Source organism: Gymnodraco acuticeps, unplaced genomic scaffold (genome assembly GCF_902827175.1).
Source record: "Gymnodraco acuticeps unplaced genomic scaffold, fGymAcu1.1, whole genome shotgun sequence".
Lineage (NCBI taxonomy): Eukaryota > Metazoa > Chordata > Actinopteri > Perciformes > Bathydraconidae > Gymnodraco > Gymnodraco acuticeps.
The window spans coordinates 420,434-444,436 of NW_022991244.1; the positions used below are offsets into that span (position 1 = coordinate 420,434).

Genomic DNA, 24,003 nt, shown 5'->3' on the forward strand with positions numbered 1-24,003 from the left:
GCAATCGAGCCCTAATGCAATCAAACCGACTTCTGGCCTATCAGAGCCAAGCGGCAAACCCCGGGACAGTGCGGTGAAGCCCAATGCTGCAAACTGTAGGCGATGGATGCAGATGGGAGCAATTCCCGTAGACCCTTTGTTAAAATGTCCAACTTAACATCAGAAAATGAACATGTTTCTAGCCTGGATCTACAAAAACATATTCTGTATATAGTTAGATTCCCCCTTCATGACAACGGGACTGCTGCTCCTAGCTCCTCTCTGCTAGCTCCGTTAGCTCCGTGATGCTACAGCGGCTCAGCGCATGAGGAGAACACTACTTGAACTCGGCAGTGTTTGTTGTGTTGGTTCCTGGTGGACTATTCGTCCTGCAAATATAGGATTTATCTGCCGTTGAAACAGACCGTCCATGAATGCAGTTTCTTCGGTAAGTCAACCCTGCGTACTTTATGTTATGTTACTGGTGTTTTTATTAAGCTAACGTTAATGAATGTTTAGAGTTGGGTTAGCATTTGAGCAATCGTAGCTCCATCTGTGCTAACGATGCTATGCGTAGCATCCAAGAGTGTAAAACATTAAGTGGGATGCTACTGTATACCAAAAGGCTTCTGTGCGAGGTTGCTAAAATAAGGTCATCTTTGTACGTTAGATAGTTAGTTTGCTATTTAGGTTACTGTATGCATTGTTAAGGTTCATTTAAATTCGCTATGCTCTACTATAGCATAACATAGACTAGCTAACGTCAACGTATTGTTGAAGAGAGGCTTAGTGTATATTAAATCAACCTCACAATGAAATGTGTGTATCTTTAAAATATGAACGTCACATTTCAAGATAATAACGCTCCCTTAGATATTGTAATATGGTTTGTTGAACTGGAGTTATTTATTGCAGCTAACCGCCTATCCGACGAACGACCCAAACATTGTTGTTTTTAATATTATTACCAATGCCTCTTTTAATTGTATTATCATCACACTTGAGAAACAGCCTCATCGTGGCTGTAGAACAGAACATGTAACTTAATTCCTGCATTTAAGGACGATGAATAGCGTAGTCAATGCTTTAGTGACAAGGAAATGATTTGTTTAAATATTATATATGACGTTATCTGTGACTTCAGTGGAAATTAAGCTTATCCATTGCATTGCATTTGTTCAATAGGTTTGTGTCTAACCCCTACGTGTGTGATGCATATGAATATGGCATATGAAAACAAATTAATTTGACTGACTCATGAAAACCTCATCCAAAGTAACGGTAAAATAAAAAGGACCTACACAATAATACTCAATCAAACTGATACAGTATAAGGACTGTGATATCCAGCCATTTCTTAAGTATAACAATAAGATTATGACCTGTTTTTAAAAGAAGATAAAAAGTTGTTTGCATGGAAAGAAGTCTGTAACCCATGCATGTAACTTTACATCTGTTTGTTCAAAGTCTCCTTAAGGTGATCCAGACAGGCTGGACCAGAGGAGGAGAGACAGATCTGGACCAGAGGAGGAGAGACAGATCTGGAGTCCTAGCAGCAGAGAACTTCAGCACGGATTCCAAGGTACACCTTTTTCATGCTTTACAAAGAATGCATAAAGTAATGACTCCAATACACTGATAGACATGCCATTAAACATGACTGAAAACTAGATCTCCTACACATCAGTGATGTTGAGTGTACTTTCTTAGCAAAAGGTTACATTTACATTTTACCAAGCAACATCACATAGTGAGAGCTGCGACCCTTTGTCTTTCAGTGAGACAACCGAACAGAGCAAGCTTCCACAGTTGCACTAAGTTTTGATAACAGTTAAATATTATTTTAATAATACATTTATTTTAATGTTGATGAATTTAGAACGGTTTATTCATAATCTGATTATCTTTGTAGTACACTGTTGGATTTAAAAAACACATTCAAATAAAAAAAATCATTATATTTATGAACAAACAAACACACCTCTTTCTTAAATAACACACTTGCTCTGCAATAATATGTTTTTTGATATTTCTGTTAGGAAAGGACACGCCTGAGAGACAGGACTGCTTCACCATGTTCTCTTTCTCTGAGGGTCCAGAAGAACATCCAAGAGGGAAAGGAGAAGCTGATGAGATTTAAGAGCATTACAGGACATTCACTAAGAGACACTTGTATTGTAACACAAAGACCTGCACACTGACTAGTTTTGTAGTCTAACAGGAACTTCATTTGTGTTGTTTTGTGTTTTACGTTGCACAGAGACAGTGTGATTACTGTCAGGCCTATAAAGTTTGGCAAAAAAAAAGTCAGCTGATCAAATGCATTTGCACTTTGAGCTTCACATCACTTGTGCCTTGTGCCGCCGAGTTTGGAACGTCATAAATAAATGGTACCAATCTTCAGTCAGATGTGAATGTGTAATTTAACATTTTCAGTAAGAATAACGGACAAAAGGAGTGCAAATACAATTTATTGAAATGTGAACTAAAAGTTATCAAGCATGAACCATCACCATTTAAAAAATAAATAAAAACGAAATAATATACATAAGTTACACTAAATGTTAATCTGTTAATTGACAGGCTAGGCCTGTGCAGGTGGTAACAGCTATGCCCAGCATGGGCTAAGTTCTGTAGGTGCAGCTGGTGTAAGTCCTCCTCCATCAGGCCTGCAGGGTCTTTCCCTGCGAGGAGGACTCCTCGCAGGGAAAGACCCTCAGCCCTCTCCGGTCAAAGCAACAGACAGGACGTTCATAAAGCTGAGGTCTCCCCCAAAGTCTCTAATCATCCATCCTGTGAATATGAGAGGGGAACAAATAGTGTAATAGATGCTTTGGACAATAAGAAATATAAAGTTAACTGTTGAGTTGCTCAGTTTTTTAGATTGACAGGGTTTAATAACACAAACAAAAGGAGAGAAATAAAGATTGGTCTTTCAATACATTGTGTTGATTTTGTCTTTTGAATTGTTTGTGTGAAGTCAAGTAGCTAGAACTGTTACTTATAGTTTGAATGATACAGTCTGGTTATAATGTGTGGAGGAGGCATCACAGGTAAGAGCACCATTTGTTGTGTTCCATCCACAACACATTGATGTGTGTGTATTTATTTATCTACTATTTCTTGAATCATTACTGTCAGTCCAAAACAAGAGATTTTGTTTTGGTAACATTTAAAAAAAAAAAAACATTATCTCTTTTCCACTACACTATCTTGAATACTTTAGTTTTTACGTCACTACATTTATCCAACAGCTTTAACATTGTAACGGTGTCACTTCGGACTCTGGGTAATTATGACAGCATGTCCTACTCAGAGCCCTAGAGTCTCTCGGGCTCTGGTCCTACTAGTTTGAGACTTTGAACAAACCAGACCTGAATTTGAACATTCGAATTTGTTTCACTTGAATTTTTACATTTTTATTTCACATAGGTAAATTCGGAGCAAAAACATTCAGATACATGATTTTCAAAGTAATTATTTTCAATGCTATAAATTCGGTGTCTAATACAATTCGAATACTTCTGTCTCTTGTTTGCTTCCATACTTAAGCCACAACACAGTGGATAATTCCACTATGGAGCAAATAAATAGCTAATTATAAGCCCGAGTCTGCCACCTTGTGGTTATATCAATATTAACAGTCAGACATACTGGAAAGTCGACATAAAAATGCAAAAGTTGTATACAATCTAAAGGTCTTCTTCCCTTCTGAGCTTGCAAGAGAAACGTGAATGCTGTAAAGAAGTGTTCACAGACAAAACTCAGATTTTCAGGTATAAAAGCCCTTCTTGTTTTTACCAAGATAGCACTGCTACCTTTGAAGAAGGGTTTAACTAAAGCAGTGACTGAGGTCAAATGTGAACTAACCCCAATGACACACATTTCCTCTTTCTTACTCCTTTTTCTTCAGCATGCCCTGACAGTTGCTGAGAAGTCTGATAGGGTTAAGTGAAAGACGATCCAGTCTGTCTCCAAAGAGAAAACCTATCTGCTGTGTCACATTGAGAAAGAAATTACAAAAACTCAGTGATAGAGGATCGAAACAGCTGTTATTACAGCAGTGGAAAAAGTCTCCAATGAGCAGCAAGGACGAGTCTTCTTGAATAGTTACTTTACTGGAGGAGAGGACTTGTACTTCGTACTTACTCTTTGTGGAGCACTGAGCATCTGATGGGTAAAGAAGGATAGTTAATTGGTTATTAGCACATTGACACATAATGATGTGTCATTTTTTATGTGCATTTGTCAACTGCTGCATTTTTCAGTGTCCACTCTGCAGGGGGGGGGCTGCTTTTAATGTGGATTTGGTATGCAACTCAAAATATTGAGATATTAAAAAACGTACTGTTTTTTTGCTGCATTTTGTGAATATACTTGAGAAAAACATTGCTATTTGTAGAAGGCAAGTAATGGCACAATGCCTCAGTAAGTAAAAGGTGCTGCGACAGAAAGTGTTACAACTATTCCCGCTCTCCCCTAAATGGATACCTTCTGAACAAACAAGCATCAAAAGGGTTTTAGACGTTACTGATTGAAGTCGGTGACCGGTAATACTGCTGATTTCCGCTCCTGCTGCACAGTTAACACTTGATGGGATTCGCTCAGCTGCAGAATGTTAATCAGAACCTGAATGGATGATAGGAATGAAGATCAGCAGGACTCGGTGTCCTAAGGAGCTAAATGAAAAGCCTTGCCCTTGGAGTGAATTCATAAGACGTCTGAAGAGCTTCCCGTACAAAAATATCAGTTTGATTCAACCACCTCTTAAAATAAGATAAAATGGCATTTATTCCAATGTCAGTTCAAAATGTAATATTTTCAATTTAGCGTTCAGACACTTTTTACAGCTGTAATTGCGGTTATGCCAAATCAGTCAGTTTCAGTACATCAGGAACAAATTAGCAAAATAAATCATTGTTCATCTTCACAATTTGTCATCACTATTGAGGGTCGAAGCTTGATAGCTTATAATGAAATTCGACTTGACTTTGAAATAGTTTCAAAAACTCTGAACTCAAGGTCAACTGACTACAAGTAGAGCTTTCTGTGGTACAACTGAGCCAATCGTGAAATGCAGTTGAATTCAGGATATTGTACCAATACCTCACACATTGGTTACAATAAACTACCTATACTGTAAATATCTAAAAAGACACGCTCTTACAGCTTTCAAATTTAGTTGTGCATAAAAAGTCAATACTAGAGTCATGAACTGTGTGTCTGAATCCCCAATACAAAAACAAACAAGTTCATCCATGTGCGTCATGAGTCCACCGTCTGGCTGATTGTGTAACATAGAGAGGAAATCAGGCTGGTTGGTTATCAAGAAATTGTCATTGACCTTCGGTGGCTGACAAAGTGACCTGTTTACTTTGTCACATTCTCAGGCTGGAACAGCGTTAGCAAATTGGAATAAAATAAAGTCTACCAATAGAGGTTGTTGCCAATGCTTTATAGTTTAGTCTGAGCAAGGTATAGGCTAATGTCTTATATCAGTCTGATGCCGTTGGACATTAATTACAATAGAACACATTTTATGTAAATACAGTATATTTACATGATAGCAAAAAAGTATATTTTTACATTATCAGTTGAGACGTTCCCATCTGTGTAACGCAAGTTGTGTTTTTATAGATGCTGGGGCTGAGTGATATGGTGGAAATCATTAAGACAATTTGACAGTGGTGTAAAATAACTGAGTACATTTACTCAAGTACAGTACTTAAATACAATTTTGAGGTACTTTACATGAGTAATTTAATTCCATGTTCTGCTACTTTGTACTTCATTACAATTCAAATCGTGTACTTTTACTCCCATGCATTTATTGAATACCTTTAGTTACTTTGCAGAATATAATCAACAATTAAGTAAGACTTTAGTTACACCTGGAGTAAATTCACAAGCTACTTTAAAGTAATTAAAACTAGCTGCACCTTTACCAGCTTTGATAAACACGAATCTCACAACCAGTTAAATGCTAGAGACACTTATTTAAAGGTCACATATCCCACATGATTAAGTAAATAATATATCTAAAGAAAGATTCAGCCCACTTAAATTATAATACTGACAGATCATGACCATAATGACAAAATAAATCAATGTGTTTCCACATTTTTCACCAGGCTGATTGGTTAGTACTTTGGGTAAACTCACCATGCAGGCTGTATATCCAATGCTTTCAGGACGACTACTGACCCGACAGTATACACAGAAATGACTGTCATCTGTCTCTGACAAATGATTAACTTTGATGAGTCACCACATTTGTTTCCTGGTCTGTCTTGGTAATATAATACTTGGGTCAGCAGAGTTGTGGTAAAAAGAAACATTAGCTATGTTTCTGTACTATTTGATAGCACTACTCTACTTTAAAAACATGGCGTTGCTTTGTCAAGAGGCAGCTGAATGTCCTCTGACCAGCTGTAATTACAGAGGGTGAAAAGAGGTGCTGCAGCACAGGCAGTATAGCGACAGCAGGAAACAAACAAAGTCGCTGAGAGGCTGAGGCTGGGCCTGTTTGATATTGTGTGACACGCTACAAAAAAGTACTTGCTGAAATCAAAATCTCTGTTGCAAAATAATGTGGTTTAATGAAAACTGGGATAATCAACTTATACTCCTTGGACATGTACATTGTTATTTTACTCGAAGCAATCATTTAGACTTGCGGTCAACAAAAAAGTACAACGGCCCCGTGTCACCCTCTCTTCCACACACACCTCACACAGGTGAACAGGATTATAATGAGTGCCGCCCATATCCATGTGACCCAAGCCAACCAATCAATAGTGATCAAACACATATCTTATATTAAAACATAAAGGATTACTAAACATGTTTCATGGCTCCTACACACCAGCCTCTAATTATTAGGTTAGTATACATAATAATTACTAACTTTATTCAAATGGGAGACATGTGACAATTATAGTTTAGTAATCAAGTCCATGCAGTTGCAGTTAAATGGTAAATGGACTGTACTTATATAGCGCTTTATTTAGTCTTTAAGACCCCTCAAAGCGCTTTACATACTACATGTCGTTCACCCATTCATACAGAGCAGTGTATGTTACTCTAGGACCTAACATGCATACACACTCACACACCGTTGGCCATGCCATCGGGAGAAACTCAGGGTTAAGTATCTTGCCCAAGGATACATCGACATGTTGACTGCATGGGCTGGGATCGAACCCACAACCTTCTGGTTGAAAGACGCCCGCACTCCCTCACAGCCACAGTCGCAGTTGCAGCTAATGCATGTTTAGTTTTCCTTCTTCTTTTCTGTGTACGAGTTATAAGTCAGTTAGGCCAACAGGTACCACCACCTAGGCTCAGTCAAAGATAATCCTTAGTGTATTTTAAGTCTGTCAGTCGAAAAGAGTCAATACTGTGGAAAATATGTCACTGATGTTGGATGTTCTTCCGTCTCTTCCTGCCGTTTCTGCATCTTCTCCACGATATTCTCGCTTTGATCGCCCCACTCCTTTAACGAGGAGCGCAGCATGTCCTCGTCGTCTTTGACTCTGAGTCCTTCGGCCTTGTAGAGCACGTTGGTCCACTTCATCCTGTTCTCCATTTCTTTGTTTGCAGCGGGGGCCTTTCTGAGCAGCCGTTGAAGGAGAGGGCTTTTGTTGGGATTTGAGATGAGGCTTCTTCTCATCTTTAAAACTTTTCTTTTTACACTTCTTCGACTCTTGCTGAAAAAACACTCTTCGCAAACTTCTTAAACTTGAGATCCTCTCTTGACATTCCAGCTTGTTCCTCCAATCTGCATTCAGGGAAGTCTGCGCCAAACTGCTGTTGCCAAGGTCCATCCAAATTCACAACTGAGATTCTGTTCACAGATACTTCTGGTTTGTCAAAGTCCATTGCATTCCCACTCACTCCTTTAAGTGGTCCATTCACTGTCCAGCCAAGGATTGTCCTGCTTGCATAGGGTCCGTCATCCACACTGCGTATGACTTCCAATGGTTCCAAGGCCTTAAGAACATTGGTTCCTATCAACAGTCCAATCCCTGCATTTATTTCAGGCAAATTAACATTTTTCAGATGAGGCCATCTTTGTAGGTCTGCTTGTCTAGGAATGTTCCCACTGCTGGCAGGCATGCACTCGTGGGTGGCAGTTCAAAGAAATTGTCATTTTTTAAGCTAGCCACTTCTAGTCCGAACACAATATGGCTATTTACGACCCTTTCTTGGCCCATGGTTCGTAAAAGAATCTGAGCCTTCTTTCCAGTTAGGCCAAGCTCGTGCATCAGATCCTCTGTACAAAACACTGCTGTACTTCCTGGGTCCAAGAAAGCATAGGTGGTGACAATCTTGCTGCCCTTCGTTGACTTGACTTGCACTGGAACTATGGGAAGTTTACAATTGTCATCACCAGCCCCTGTAAGGCCACTTGAAACCAGTGTGCTGTCCACTGATAGCTCCGATGTATTCTTGGCTTGAGCAGGATTGTGTCTTGCTTCATTGGAAGGGATGTGAAGTATGGTTGGATGTTTGAAGCCACATTTTGAACAGGAAATTTGTTTATTGCAATTTCTGCTAATGTGCTCCACGCACAAACAGCCGAAACAGACACCTTTTTCCATCAAGAAGCCTATCTTCTCTTTGTGTGTTCCTTTTTCAAGCTGATGGCATGAGTCCAAGGTGTGACTTCCTCCGCAGCACAGACATGTAGGGGTGCAACAACTAATCGACTTAATCGATTAAAATCGATTACCAAATTAGTTGCCAACTAATTCAGTCGTCGATTCGTTGGTGACGTCATCACTTGTGTTTTACGCGCCGTTAAGCTCCAACGTTATTGGTCTTTTTATCGGTACTGGAGACATTTAAAAAATATATGTCATGTATTATTGCTACATAAACATTATATCACAGTTTTAGTGTCGCCAACCATAGATATATATAAACACTAGATGGCTCATGGGAGATTTTCCAGCGTAGCTCACCGGCCGCCATCTTGCTACAGTCAACAGCTACTCTGGTACGCGCTATGGTAGCTGTTGTAAGGTGAGTGATCTGCACAAAAATACTCTTAAATCGCTGAAATCTTGACTGATTTACAAACTGTTTTGTTTATTATAAACGTTATTAGCATGGCTATGATACAGGATGCTTGGACATGTTGAAATTGCAGCTTTTCTTTGTGTATGACGTGGTTGTATTTATTAGCTGGCTAATAACAAGAGGCTGTGAGTGAGACCTAGTATTACAAAGTTGACCCAGCAACTTTACACCAGTGGGAGAGGCAGAACTGCGCTTTCTTTTCAACATAATTTAAGTTACACATGATTTCTTCCAAGTGGTTGGGCTTGTTAAAAACATCTTACATTTTAGATACATTATTATACAGGAAATTGCTGGCTTTGTGTTTACAGAAGTACCTGACTATGCCTGACTTTTGTGCAGCCTACGGCTGCTCTAATCGCCGCAGTCTGCAAACAAGAACCCGTGGAATCACCTTTCACCTGTAAGATATGACAATATTATGACTATAATTAGGATAATCGTTAATTACTTAGTGGATGTATGTACATTACAAGTCCTGCTACACAGGATCAGTGGGGCTATGTGAGATAATAGTATTGCAAGATTGATGTTGACCCAGCCTCTTTAGAATATGTTGCTACCATTTCTTTACACAATTATGTAATGTTTCTTTTGGACACCTTTTGTATTACTCTTAGTGTGGTTGTCTTATTCTTAAAGTATACATCAGTGGCGAGCCGTCAGGGCCCTCTTGGCCCTCCGTGAGGGCCTAAGATATTCTAAAAAATAATATTTGAAAACATTAAAAAAAAACATTTTTTTTTTAAATATTATTTTTTATATTTTTTTGTTGTTACATTTTTCATTAATTTTACCAAAATAACTTGATTTAATTGTATTTAAAATAATATTTCCAAAGAAATAAATCCTTCGAATCTGCCTGTTTGTTCCAATCTTCTGTTGGAATGTGAAGGGTTAAATGCCGTCTCTGTGAGTTACTGTGAAGACGGGAGAGCTTGTTGGTCCCGGTTGGTCCCTCTCAGAGCTTCTATTATACGGCTCTGGTCCCTCTCTACATTCACAGAGGGCCCACTATAGTAACTCAACGAGAGAGTAATGTCAAATGACAGTACAATTGACCAATCATATCTTCCCTCTAAATGGGCGGGCTTTATTTTCGCGGACTTTATGACAGGTTCCGCCCGCTGTGAGGTCTATGCAGTGACGCGTCCTAAAACCCGGAAGTAAGCTTCGCTCGGATTCCCTCGACAGAAAGCAGTGGGATTTCTCCATAGGATTTTGGAAAATAGCTCGAAATAAGGTCTGTGGAAAACGAACCTGTTAGATAAATGCACGTTGTGTTCAGCTGGATAATATCCACATGTCTATCATACTTTTATTATTTTTGAATCATAAATCTGATAGATTTATGATTAGCATAAGTTCGTTCATGATGGCTCACTTCAGCGATAGTGATGACATCGTTGCGAAATTATTAACCGAGTAGTTACAATGATAAACTGGAGTGGCAAATTATCAGCTGAATGACCCGCAAGTGCTTCATCCAAAAGGACAGGAGGATGGACTTTGTGTTTCAGTGATTTAATCATCAAAGGTAGGCCTAAGTCATTTTCAATGTGGGCCGTCGTGCCGACTTAATTCATTTGTAATTGCTACTTGGCTGTGGGTGCCCTGTCATGATAGGTGTTTATATAAATGATGTTGTTTTGTGTGGTAGAGGGTCGCTGTCATTGATGCGTTTTGCACCCCGGACCACTGTTTTGATATTCCGCTGAAGTCTACGTTGAGACGTAATATCTCTTCTTTTTTTTCGAGGGAAGGGGGGGGGGGTCAGAGGGCCTAGGTATAAAAGTCACGGCTCGCCACTGGTATACATACATACATACATACATACATACATACATACATACATACATACATACAATTACCCCAAAAATATGATAATTTCGGTGTGTATTTTTGTCCTTACCCTTAATGTTAAAGGAAAGAAGGGCGGACAATGTTGACAATAATGTATATATCTGGCTACCTTTCTTATGTTTTTAAGGTTTCCCAAAACCGGAGAGAGGAGGAGGCAGTGGGAAGTTGCCCTAAGAAGGGACGGTTTTGTTTCCTCTGGCAGGACGCTGCTCTGCAGTGAGTACTTCAGGAGTGAGGACTTTGACAGGACAGGGCAGACTGTCCGGCTTAAAGATGGTGTTGTGCCAACAGTATTCAATTTCCCAGCTCATCTTCAAAGGGTATGTGTATCATTGGCCAACAAGAATTCAAGGTGTATAAGATTGATTGATAAATATGTGATTAAATGTCACACTTTAGTTTTTCTTTCTGCATGTTTAGGAATAAATAATGTTTTGTGTATTACAGCACATTTTAAACACTCAAAATGTCTTTAATGTTTATTTTAGCCGGAAGCAACAAGAAGCACAACCACTTCTAGAAGAGCGGAAGATGAACCTCAGCCTAATGTTGTGAGTATTCTGAATGTGGCCAAGACCAGAGAGATGGTCATTGATTTCAGGAGGGTGAGGACGTCTCTTCTACCCCTGTGCATTCTGGGAGAGGATGTGGCTGTTGTGGAGGACTACAAATACCTGGGAGTGCACTTAGACAACGGACTGAACTGGAGGATCAACACTGATGCTGTGCACAAGAAGGGGATGAGCAGACTCTATTTTCTGAGGAAGCTGAGATACTTCCACGTGTGCAGTAAGATGCTGGAGATCTTCTACCGGTCTGTTGTGGCCAGTGCACTCTTCTTTGCTCCGGTCTGCTGGGGGGGCAGCATCAGAGCCGGTGACACCAGCAGGATCAATAAACTGATTAGGAAAGCTGGGTCTGTCATCGGCATCAAGCTGGACCCCTTTGAAGCTGTGGTGGAGAGGAGGACACTGAACAGACTGTTGTCCATCATGGATAACCCCACCCATCCTCTCCACCTGCAGCTGGACAGTCAACGGAGCTCCTTCTCCAACAGACTGCTGCAGCTCCGCAGTGCCATAACTCAACAAATCACCTCTGGCTGGAAGATAACTCTCTGCTCCATAGTTTCTCTTGAATATAACCACGTTGTACATTTTACACATATATAATCTATTTAATATTTAACATTAATATTCCTTATATTTATGTATATTATATATATAATATCCTGCCAAACTCAACATGTATATTTTCCTCTTTCTTTATTTTTCTTGCTTATTTCTAATTCATTGTAAAATGCTTTGTCCCTTATGCTGCTGTAACTAAAAATGTTTTCCCAAATTGAGATCAATAAAGTACCATCTTATCTTGTTTTATTTGCATGTGGAATGTCACTAACAAATGAGAGCATCATATGGCTTGTCATATTAAATATCTCGGTGGTACCCAGGAAGGTCTATGATGGTGTTACTAGGAGAGCCCAATATAATTTGAGGTGGTACTCTGTGTAAAAGGTTTGAGAACCACTGGCCATCTCACTTGCTCTATGTCACTCATACACTTGAATAAACATGTGCAAACATTGAAACTACACCCAGGGATTGGCAACCTTTACAATCAAAATAGCCATTTGTGTCCAGAGCCTCAAAACATATTTTTGCCTTATAAGGGGAAAAGCCTATTAAGATCAATTTCTTAAAAGTACGCTGAGTTGTGTTTTCTGTTGGAGAATGTAAACAAAAAAAATCAGGCTCACAGTATTGATAAGTGAACATTGAATTGTTAAAAAAGTAACTTATTAATTTCCATATTACTATTATTTATATATTCGTATAACTGTGATAAATGAGACAGAACTGGCCTGTCTGTGAGCTCATTTTATGTTGGTTTGGTTGTTCTGATAAAGGTGTGTGTAGAGGCTAAGCCAACGCTTTAAGCCTCTGAGGATCCGCTTGGTGAGTGTAATTGACGCACACCTTGTTTGCTGCCGAATAAAAGTCAGAACCAACGTTTCCAGTTCGAAATAGTCCATTTATTTCCCTTTTTTACTGGTTTTTTTGTTTCATTCACCACACGATATTTATGGTTTACACAATACCTTTTGCTTTGTTTTTAATCCTGTGTTTGTGTGCGTGTTCTCCGTGTGTGCTCTCCGTGTGTGCTCAAAAACTGTATGGGCCTTCCGGCGGAACCTCACCAACACACATAGGTTCCTACCTTTATACCCACATTTAATTGGCTCCTACACACCAGCCCCTAATTGATAGTACAGGTATCAATTGAAAACAATTAAGGAGCCAAATGTAAAAATCATATTTCAATACATAGAAATGCACATCCTACACTTCCTGTACTAAACATAGTTTAGTAATAGGTCGCACAATAATGTTGGTCTTGGTCTGTAACTTGACAGAGCGCACCAGTCCTCCTTTGTCAGGAAAAACCTCCAATACTTTGCCAGGAACCGCGGGGAGCTGAGGAATCCATGATGACTACAATATCACCAGCGACTATATTCCTTTTCCTTTGGATCCACTTTTGCCTCTCTTGTAGCAACGGCAGGTATTCTCGCACCCAACGCTTCCAAAATAGATCAGAAATGTACTGAACTTGTCTCCAGCGACGTTTCACATACATGTCAGATGGTTCAAACAATCCAGGTGGCAGAGCTGGTTTCCCTTTCAAAAGAAGAAGATGATTTGGTGTTAGAGGCTCCAAATCATTTGGATCGTCAGACAGCTTGGTGATTGGCCGATCGTTAAGAATGGCTTCAATTTCACACATGACTGTATGGAGTCCATCATCATTCAACATCTGTTGCTGCACAACTGAATTGAGGACGCGCTTTACCATGCGTATCAAGCGCTCCCAAACACCACCATGATGAGATCCTGCTGGTGGATTAAAACTCCATTCAACTCCAGCTGAAATTAGAGCTCCTTGAATCTTCTCATTATTCAATGCAGCGAGGGCCTCTCTTAGTTCTCTTTCTGCTCCAATGAAGTTGGTTCCATTGTCTGACCTCATATGAACAACTTGACCTCTTCTACTGATGAAACGTCTTATAGCATTTATGCATGCGTCAGTGTCAAGAGAGGGTGCAACCTCCAAGTGAACTGCTCTACTTGTTAAGCAGGTAAATATCACTCCATAACGCTTGCAAGTAGATCTGCCCCTTCTGATTTCCACAGGTCCAAAATAATCCACTCCAACATTGGTGAATGGAGGTAGATCTGGAATAATTCTCTCCTTTGGAAGATCTGCCATTTTTTGCTCCATAGCTCTTCCATTGTAACGTCTGCAAAAGTGGCATGATGATATGATCTTCCTTATGGCAGAGTTAGCACTTGTTATCCAATATTTTCTTCTCAAAGCAGACAGTGTATGGTTTCTACCGCTGTGCCCTAGTAGTTGATGAATGTCCTTGAGGATGAGTGTGGAAATATGCTGCTCTTTGGAGAGGATCAGTGGATGTTTCACCTCCAAAGGCATTGCTCCTTTGCTAAGCCTGCCTCCAACTCTTAGTAGTCCATCTTCCAGAATCGGATCCAGCTTGTAGATGGAACTGTGTCTGCTCACTGTTCCTGTTTCAGATGTTAAAGAAGTGATTTCATCCTTAAACCTATGCTGCTGATCGTGGCGTATTATAGCCAACTCAGCTTCCAAGAGATCTTTAGGTGTCAAGATGTGACTCTCCCCGGGTTGACTTTGGGTTTCAGTCTTTTCACTTGACCAGCTTGTGCAGAGGGATTCAAATCCTTTCTTTTACGACTCAACTCCAACAGAATTGTCTTCAGCCTGAGAAACCAGGCCACCGACACTTTGAGCTTTTTCCAGTCTGAGAAGTAAGTCATGAGCTGGTCTGTTGCATCAAGTGATTCATTGACTATGATATTAACCGAGGTATCTTTTCTGACTTCTGGGTCAACCAAATCCAATATGACATCACCGCCATAATATGTAGGCCATTCTTCTTCAGATTTGACAAGAAACGTGGGACCCTCAAGCCAACTGTGGCTTTTCAGAAAGTCAGGGATCTTCATTCCTCTGGATGCAGCATCAGCTGGGTTGTCTTTGGTTCCTACATGCTTCCATTGATATGGTCTTGAAACCTCTCTTATGGTTGTGATCCTATTTGCCACAAATGTGTGGAAACGCTTGTCCTCGTTGTTAATGTACTTCAGAACTGAAGTACTGTCTGTCCAAAACACAGACTCATCCAAATGAAGTTGAAGCTCTGATTTTAACATCATATCCAAGTAGGAAGTACGTCACTGGCAGCCATGATAAGTGCCGTTCCAATTCTCTAAATGAAAGGAAAGGAGGTTTCAAACTTCCTTTATAACCTCCTTTAGCTTAGGAACCACTGGACCTCCCTTACCGAAAGGAGAGGAGAAAATGCTGTTCAACAACAAACAAGTTCAACAAACACCACACAGCTCAGTAAAGACTGTGAGATGTTGACTTTATTTGATCATTTCAGTAAAAACTAACGTTCATATTTCTCTTTTTGATTATAATACCGATGAACGTTCAAAACAAAGCACTTTGGCAACTTACCACATACGTTTTAAAAAGCTTAATAAGCACCGTAAATTTCATGATATAATTTCTCCGTCATAATCGATTGTTTCCGTGAACGGCCGACTGTTGTGTGACGTCAAATGCTGCGGCTGCAAGGCATTGTGGGGCAGCATTTTCTCCTCTCCTTTCGGTTAGGGAGGTCCAGTGGTTTCTGAGCTACAGGAGGTTATAAAGGAAGTTTGAAACCTCCTTTCCTATCATTCTAGAGAATTCGAACGGCACTTATCATGGCTGCCAGTGAGGGACTTCCGGGTCATTTCACTCCGTTAGGAAGGTTCCTAAGCTAAATGGACTATTCGACTGCAGCCATAAGCCTCATCCCAATACCCCTCCTCGACTCCTCTCTTCCCCTCCTCCGGGACTTGACCCGGAAATCGATCAAGACACGCCATGTTGAAGGACGTCCCAATAGCTGAAATGCACACGGAGGAAGGGTGAGGGAGGAGGGAGGAGACGAAAGGGAGGATACACGCGAGCAGACTACGCGGAAGTGTTTTCACTACTCGCATATAAAAACCCCGCCCCCACCTTCACAGCTGGTCAATTTCAACAGAGGAAAACCGACAACTGGAAGATGAGTGGAAAAGCGTCACAAGTGCTATAAGTGCTCACAGCTCCGTGGGAATTATTATGTGCAATTAATTTCTAAAAGGCTTTCACATTACTATAATTATATATTTATTTAAATGTAGGCTACATTTTACACCAAAACGGAACACAAAAGCAGGACCAACCATCATACATTGAATTCCTTGACTAACAAGAGAAAGATTCATTCATTTAAATAAATATTTAACCAGAAATGGGCTGGTTCTAAAGGGTTATTCAGTTAAGCCCATTGAGAGGAGATACAGCTGTGCACGTCATCATTAACAGACATCGTTTAAGAGTTTTGATTGATTGATTGAAAAGTTTATTAACAGCTTGTATATTGGGTACAGTACAGTACAGCTCAACAAATACAATTGTTAAGGGGATGCAGACCAGAGAAAGACTTTCGTCTTGTTTACATCAGGGTCCCCCATTTCCAATTCATCATCATTTAAGACATATAAGACATATTTGACATACAGATGGCTTATTTACAATTTACATACAGGTGGTTTTTTACATACAGATTGCTTATTTACAATTTTCATTTTAGATTTCGTTCTAATACATCCTAACCGGACATTTAAGACATACCAAGTCTACAGATATACAGTTAGTAACAGAGTCTAAAATGCGAGTATATACATAGATGGGGGGGGGGAAGCTGTCCATTGAACGACAGGTTGAGATTTGTACCATTACCGGGGCCAGTTTTGCAATGCTCTCCCCCGAAGGTGCTCTTTAAGAGAGGTTTTGAAGGTAAGTATAGTTTTACTTTCCTTTACAGTTGTGGGAAGAGCGTTCCACCTTGATGTGGCATAATTGCGAAACGTGTATTCCCCCTTTTTTGTGCCAAATCTGGGTTTCACATGATTTGTGGAGCTCCCTCTGGTGTTATGATCATGGTATTCCCAGTGCTTGAATTGGAATGAAAAAGGTGCCATTACTCTAAAATCAGCTACTTTTTCAAGTCAATTTTATATATACAGCCCACAAACAAGAATTTGGCTACTATAATGCTGGTGGGTTTGTCTCTTTACTACTGTATATTTTAGAAAGGTTCACTGTACTTAACATTTTTTATGATAGGCAGCGGATATGGCTAAAGCTCAGTAAGGTCAATATTAACTGAAAATATAGCAATCAAAGTCTAGATCTTCTGCTGAAGACACATGAAGCAGATACCTTTCAGGTGAGAGCCCCTCTGGTGGTGTTCAACATTAATGACAAGGAAACAAAGCTCTGGTCAGAAGCATTTTTTATAAAAAGCTTTAACAAAATTAAGTATTTCTGTACATTTTGAATGCAATCTAACTTTCCAACTCAGAAAACGAAAAACGAAAAAGTGCCAAAAGTCTTCTCACATGGCTGAGCTGCTTTGCAATATACTTCACCACTGAAGAATACAAATATGTATAAAGTAAACTATGATGCAATCTAACTTTCCAACTCAGAAAAATGATAAAGAGCATGAACAAAGAACATGTAAAAACAAATGCAAAATTTGCACAATCTAAAATGAGAAACTGTAACTGCAAGTAACAAAGTCTGAGCCATGGTAAAGAGTTACATTGAACACCAAGCTGATCAGATAACTCCCTGGTTGGTCTGAAGTCCTTCTATCTCCAGGATCTGTACAAATCGGCACATTATGCCAAAAGTCTTCTCACTGGGTGAGCTGCTTTGCAATATACTTCACATTGTTAGAAAAGGCTCCAGAAGGCCTTGGGGACATCAGTATCAGGGGCTGGAGCTGGACAGGCTCTTTCATCAGCACTTCTCCTTCCCTTTGCCAGCCAGGACCTCACATACTGTTCCGGATTGAACTGTCCTAGTGATGGTCCATTACATTTAATGAAAACCAGGCTGGACAGTCGGCTGACAGAGAGAGCATTCCTTTTTGCAGTAAGGATATCGTTCATGCAGCTGAATGCCCGCTCACACTCACTAGTGGAGACAGCGATGGTTCGGACTGCTTTCAGTAGAGGCTCCATGGCAGCAGGTGTACGGGATGCCCTGGTTTCCTTGTATTCGCGAAAGCCCTGAACAGTCTCTCTTCTGTCCACTTTCAGCACTTCGCACAAACGTAGCACCTCTACGTCCCCATACTGTACGTCTAACTCCTCTTCAGGCCAACTTCCAGGATGGATAACTTTCATATCCTGGATTAGCTGATTGTCCCGGGCCTCCCGGCCATGTAATGGGATTTCTCTTGTGCTGACATGAGAGGAGGTTGTGGAAGTCATTCTGTGTCTCAGATTCTCTACCATACTGCGGAAAAACTGACCTGCATGAATCTGTACAAGCCTGCCATTCTCACGCAGGGCAACACCCTTGAAGGACTTCTCAGCTAGAGCTGTATGAACTGTAGTCATGTGTGGGCCAGGCATGGTGACCATGGATTCAAAAACTCGTATTTCTCGAGTTAAGAGCCTATCTGCTGTAGGCAGTGTCATCTCTCTTTTTTGGAGTTGCCGAGAAAGGTCGCTGAGCTCTGTGAGCGCATCGTACATCAGTCCCAGATTGCTGACAAACGTTGCAGATGTGAGCACATCATCCAGGCCCTTGTACTTTGCTCTGTCTCTGGAATCCCTGCTCGTGTCGTTTGCAGCATTTGTGAAGTGATCATGAAGCACTCGGTAGTTTTCCCAGACTGCTCTGACGCTCCTTTCACTTGAAGCCACCCAGCGGATGGACAAAACACGCCCTATCACCAGGAGACGCTGTCTGACTGCTTGCGCACACTGCGCTAACTGCCTCTGATTTTTGGGGGAGGCATGGAACAAGGAATAGAGTTTGTCAAAAAAGATCTGGAAATGATTGAGCCCTGAGACCTCCTTGACCACATCCCCAACTGCCAGCTCTAGACGATGATTGGAGCAGTGCCACACAAACAGGCTTGGGAATTTACTACACAACTGGGTAGCAACTGGGTTCTCTTCCCTAGCATGACTGAAGCCCCATCACATGCAAAAGAAACGAAACACTGACCTAAAAAGTCCTCGTTAAAATCTCTTCCAAGACACTCCATTAACGCCTTTGTGATGTCATCAGCCGTTGTTCCATCCAACTCGATCAGCTCCCAAAAAAACGTTTCGGGCTCAGCATCAGCTAATGCTGAGCGTAGACACACAACAAGCACCGTTTTACCACTAATAGTGGTAGATTCATCGACCAAAACACAGAGTTTTCTTTGGTTTTCTGTAATGTCTTTTGCCATTTTTTTCTTCAGCTCATGAGCTATGTGGTCGATGATTTCGCCACAGGTTTTATTGGAGTGCAAAACCCTGCCCACGTTCAGCCCATTCAGTTTCTGTACATTCAAATCAATTGGCATGTCTGTGAATGGCCGGCTATGTTTGCCAATTTTATATGCCGTTCGAAAAACTCTGATAGTGGTGTCTAATTCAGATTTATGCATAGACTGCAATTGATGTTGAATAGTTTCACGTGAAGCAGATGTAAGGATGTCAGCAGCTTTTACATGGGCTTGTGATTCTTTATGTTCTTTTTTCCTCCTTATCTTTCTTACAGTGCAGACGCTTTTCTGCTTGCTCTTGCCTCTGCTTACTTTTTATGCTGATTTTCCTATTCTTATTCTCTGAAAACTTCGAGCAGCGGCTCCTGGACATTAACTTATCACTGGGACAGTTCATCTTCGTAAATAGACGGAGGGTTTCAGCCATATTTCAACATTTTTACGACGACGTCAGTCTTACAATAGCGTGGCCTAGCAACAGCTAAAGCCTGGTAGGCTACTGCTATTTAGCTTAAGCTAGTTGGTAGCAAAATGCCTCCGTTCTCTACAGATGACTTCCAGAAACTTATACAGAAGATGGCTGTGTTGGAAATGAAAATGCAACGGTTGGAAGTTAACGTGGAATTGAATGGACTATGTCGTGGGAATGACACGACTTTACCAGTGTTGCAAAGTAATGGAGAAGGGTATGCTAACTCACAGCTAGTTAGCAGCTACAAGGATTCCAAGGAACAGGAGGGCTGTGTACCGGGTAATAAATCTACAAGTGATAGTCCTCCCTGGAACTCTCTGGGTGCAAAGCCTAAGAGTAAATCACTTCCATGGGATTTGGGAGGACGGATAACAGGCAGAGCCCAGAGCTCCGAAATCTGTGATGCGACCGGCTGGCCTGCATTGTTATCACCCAGGAAGAGCGCCTCTTCAACCCCTATTCATACTAGGAAACAGCAGTGGACAGCTGCTAAAGGGAGAATTACAAACAATCCTCCTAAACCACCAAGTGTGCCAATCCAGAACAGATACGCTCCGCTGACCGAGAACCGGAGATCTGATGACCTGGAGAACCTGTCCTCTTCACGCAGCAGGGTAAGGACCAATAGCTACTCTAAAAGTAAAAGGCTAGAGGGAAAGCTAACGACTGGGCCTGAAACTCTGATTGTGTGTGACTCTGCTGTAAGAGATGTAAAAGGTCTGTGTAATAAGAACAACACCAAAGTACTCTGTTTTCCCAAGGATGTGGTCTCTGACTTGGCTGAGAAGATCCTGCATATTGGGGCTGAACATCCGATTGTGAAGAATGTGGTACTGCACATTGGAACAAATGATGTTATGAAACAACAGTCAGAAGTGCTGAAAGAAGACTTTAAATGTTTGTTGGAAACTGCCAGCTCTCTAAATGCAGAGGTGTTCATCAGTGGCCCTCTACCGCCAGTCAGAAGAGGAGTGGAGAGATTCAGCAGATTGTTTGCACTGAACACCTGGCTTTCAACGGCCTGTACTGACCATTCTGTTCATTTTATTGACAATTTTAACTTTTTCTGGGATCGCAGACATCTTTTCAAGGCAAATGGAGTTTGCCTGAACAAGTCAGGAGTGAAATTGTTTATCTCTAACATATTCAACTGCCTGCGTCATCAATCTGTTCCCTCTGCCAAGGACAAGCGGCAAGAGGAATCAAAACACGAGAAAGACACAACACATCACGCAGAAAACCCTGAAGAATTATCACTGCACCCGCCTGAGGAATGTTCTGATTATGGGAGACATATGAGACACATGGAGGAGTCTCCACTGCCCCCCCCCCTGTCAACGCCTTTGAGGATACTCCGTTCACCCTTTCACCCTCGCCCACCCTCCTGGAGATCGATGAACACACAAAGGAGATACAGAGGGTTGGCACCGATTCCTTCCTGGAGTTCAAAGACCAAACGAAGGCGATACGCAGGGCTGGCACCATGTCCTTTACCCCCGCTCCTCAACGACGCCCACCAAAATCACCGCGGAGACGCGCACCATCTCCCCCGTCCTCATCACCGCGCCTACGTCAACCACCTCCCCCCCCTGGCAGCATGTCCTCTACCCCCGCACCATCTAGCCCGTCTCCATCACCGTGCCTACGTCGACCACCTCCCCTCCCTTCGAGGGGGCTTCTGCAGTCTCCGAAGCCTGATAAGGATGTGTGTGTACAAAACACAACAAACTCTTACTGATATGTGATGGGTCCAGGCTCAAGGGCGTATGGCACTCTCAACTCTTTCCAGGACATGTCGGGGCCCTGCCTGCCAGTAGCTTTGCCGATATCTGTGTTGATAGGTAATAGATTAAGAGCGGTGAATCATAGAAACAGGAAGCGCTCAAACGTTTGTGTGAGTGTATCTAATTTAGCAGTGATTCCATGTCAGCCACAGCTTGTTACAAAAAACATGACTGATAGTGTGTTTAACAAACTTAAACTAGCTTTATTAAATGTCAGGTCTTTGGCAGGAAAAACATTTTTAATCAATGATTTAATCACTGAGCACAATCTCGATTTTATGTTTTTAACAGAAACTTGGATTGAACAAAATAACAGTGCAGCTGTTCTTATCGAATCAACCCCTCCCAACTTTAGTTTTATGAGTCAGGAAAGAATGCATAAGAAAGGGGGTGGAGTTGCTATTCTGTTCAATGATTCCCTTCAATGCAGGAAGACATCGTATGGAAACTTTGATTCTTTTGAATATGTGGCCCTTCGGCTGAAATGCTCCTCTCGAGCTCTGTTCCTAAATATCTATAGACCACCCAAATACTGTGCAAGCTTTTTTGATGACTTTACTGAACTGCTGTCTATAGTGTGTATTGACTTTGACCGTCTAGTCATTGTTGGTGATTTTAACATCCATGTTGACAACCCCCAGGACAGAGGGGCTAAAGAACTGTTTTGTGTTCTTGATAGCTATGGACTGACTCAGCATGTGACGGAGCCCACGCACAATAAGGGGCACACTCTGGACTTAATTATCTCAAAGGGTCTGAATATCTCTAAGGTTTGTGGTGACTGATGTTGCACTCTCTGACCATTCCTGTGTTTTCTTTGAGAGCTCTATTTCTGTTCACAAAAATGTTCAAAAAGAGGTAACCACAAAGCGATATTTAACTGAAAATACTAGGGAAATGTTTACTCAAAATTTCTCTTCCACACTTGCCCCTGCCAACATCTCAGTAAATGAGCTAGTAGATCATTTTAATTCAAAAATTAAAAATGTTATAGATGCCATTGCTCCAACTAAGGTAAAGGAAGTGTCTGGCAAGAAAATATCTCCATGGAGAAATGCCATGACCGTGAAAACAGAAAAAAGAGAATGTCGAAAAGCTGAACGCAGGTGGCGAAAAACAAATCTCCAGGTTCACTTTGAAATCTATAAAGAGAGACTTGGCCTTTATAATTTGGAATTGAAAAACGCACGACAATCGTTCTTCTCTAACATCATTACCAAAAACAAAAACAACGCACGTGCCTTGTTTGCTACCGTCGACAGACTAACTAACCCCCCAGTGTCAGTAGCCTCTGAATTTCTATCCACCAGGGCGTGCAATGATTTTGCCTCCTTTTTCACTGACAAAATTCAGAAAATCAGACAAGCAGTCAGTGCCTCTGCATCAGGAACAGCAAATGTGTTGTCCCTATCTCCACTTAACATCAATTCAGACATCATGACACAATTCCATCAGATTAATGATAAAAACCTAGAGGACATTATTCAACTTCTGAAATCCTCCTCTTGCTGCCTTGATATTATTCCAACAGGATTTTTCAAAGATGTTTTGCCTTGCATGGCCTCAGATCTACTTCATATAGTAAACAAATCTCTTCACTCAGGTATTTTTCCACAGGCCCTGAAAACTGCAGTCATTAAACCGCTCTTAAAAAATAATAATCTAGATGCTTCAGTAATGAACAATTACAGGCCCATATCAAACCTCCCATTTCTAGGTAAAATCATTGAAAAAGTTGTTTTTCAACAGTTGAGTAATTTCTTGCATTTAAATAACTGTTTTGATGTGTTCCAGTCAGGCTTTCGTCCAAACCACAGCACTGAGACTGCTCTTGTAAAGGTCTTTAATGACATCCACTTAAACACAGACAGTGGCAGAACTTCAGTGTTAGTATTATTAGATCTCAGTGCTGCGTTTGACACTGTTGACCACAGCATATTACTAGACCGACTGGAGAACTGGGTGGGACTTTCGGAAACAGTTCTAAATTGGTTTGAATCCTACCTAAAGGACAGAAACAACTTTGTTTCTACGTATAGGTAAATACACATCTGAGTTGACAAATATGACATGTGGGGTTCCTCAAGGCTCCATCTTGGGGCCTCTTCTCTTTAACATCTACATGCTACCACTGGCTCAGATAATGAAGAACAACAAAATAAGTTACCATAGCTATGCAGATGACACACAAATTTACGTAACAATTTCACCAGGAGACTATGCTCCAATTCAAACACTGAGTAAGTGCATTGAACAAATCAATGACTGGATGTGTCAGAACTTTCTCCAATTAAACAAAGATAAAACTGAGGTAATGGTTTTTGGAGCCAAGGCAGAACGTATAAAAGTTAGCGCTGAGCTTCAGTCTGCAATGTTCAAAACAA

General features: G+C 41.0%; 1 protein-coding gene across 12 annotated transcripts in view; it reads right to left on the reverse strand.

Annotated features, from left to right (window-relative positions):
• Positions 1–24,003, reverse strand: part of slc2a9l2 (solute carrier family 2 member 9, like 2) — a 174,465-nt gene that overhangs the window by 141,446 nt on the left and 9,016 nt on the right. For 2 of the 12 annotated variants that reach the window (XM_034239598.1, XM_034239593.1), the window contains exons 1-2: positions 6,142–6,180; positions 4,471–4,608 (exon numbers count right to left, since the gene is read on the reverse strand). The exons of 3 other annotated variants lie outside the window; for them this stretch is intronic. The gene's annotated coding sequence lies outside the window, so the exon portion shown is untranslated. Of the gene's footprint in view, positions 1–3,878; positions 4,435–4,470; positions 4,609–6,141; positions 6,203–24,003 lie in introns of those variants that run through there. 7 more of the 12 variants (XM_034239601.1, XM_034239596.1, XM_034239600.1 and 4 more) reach the window with 6 other exon arrangements.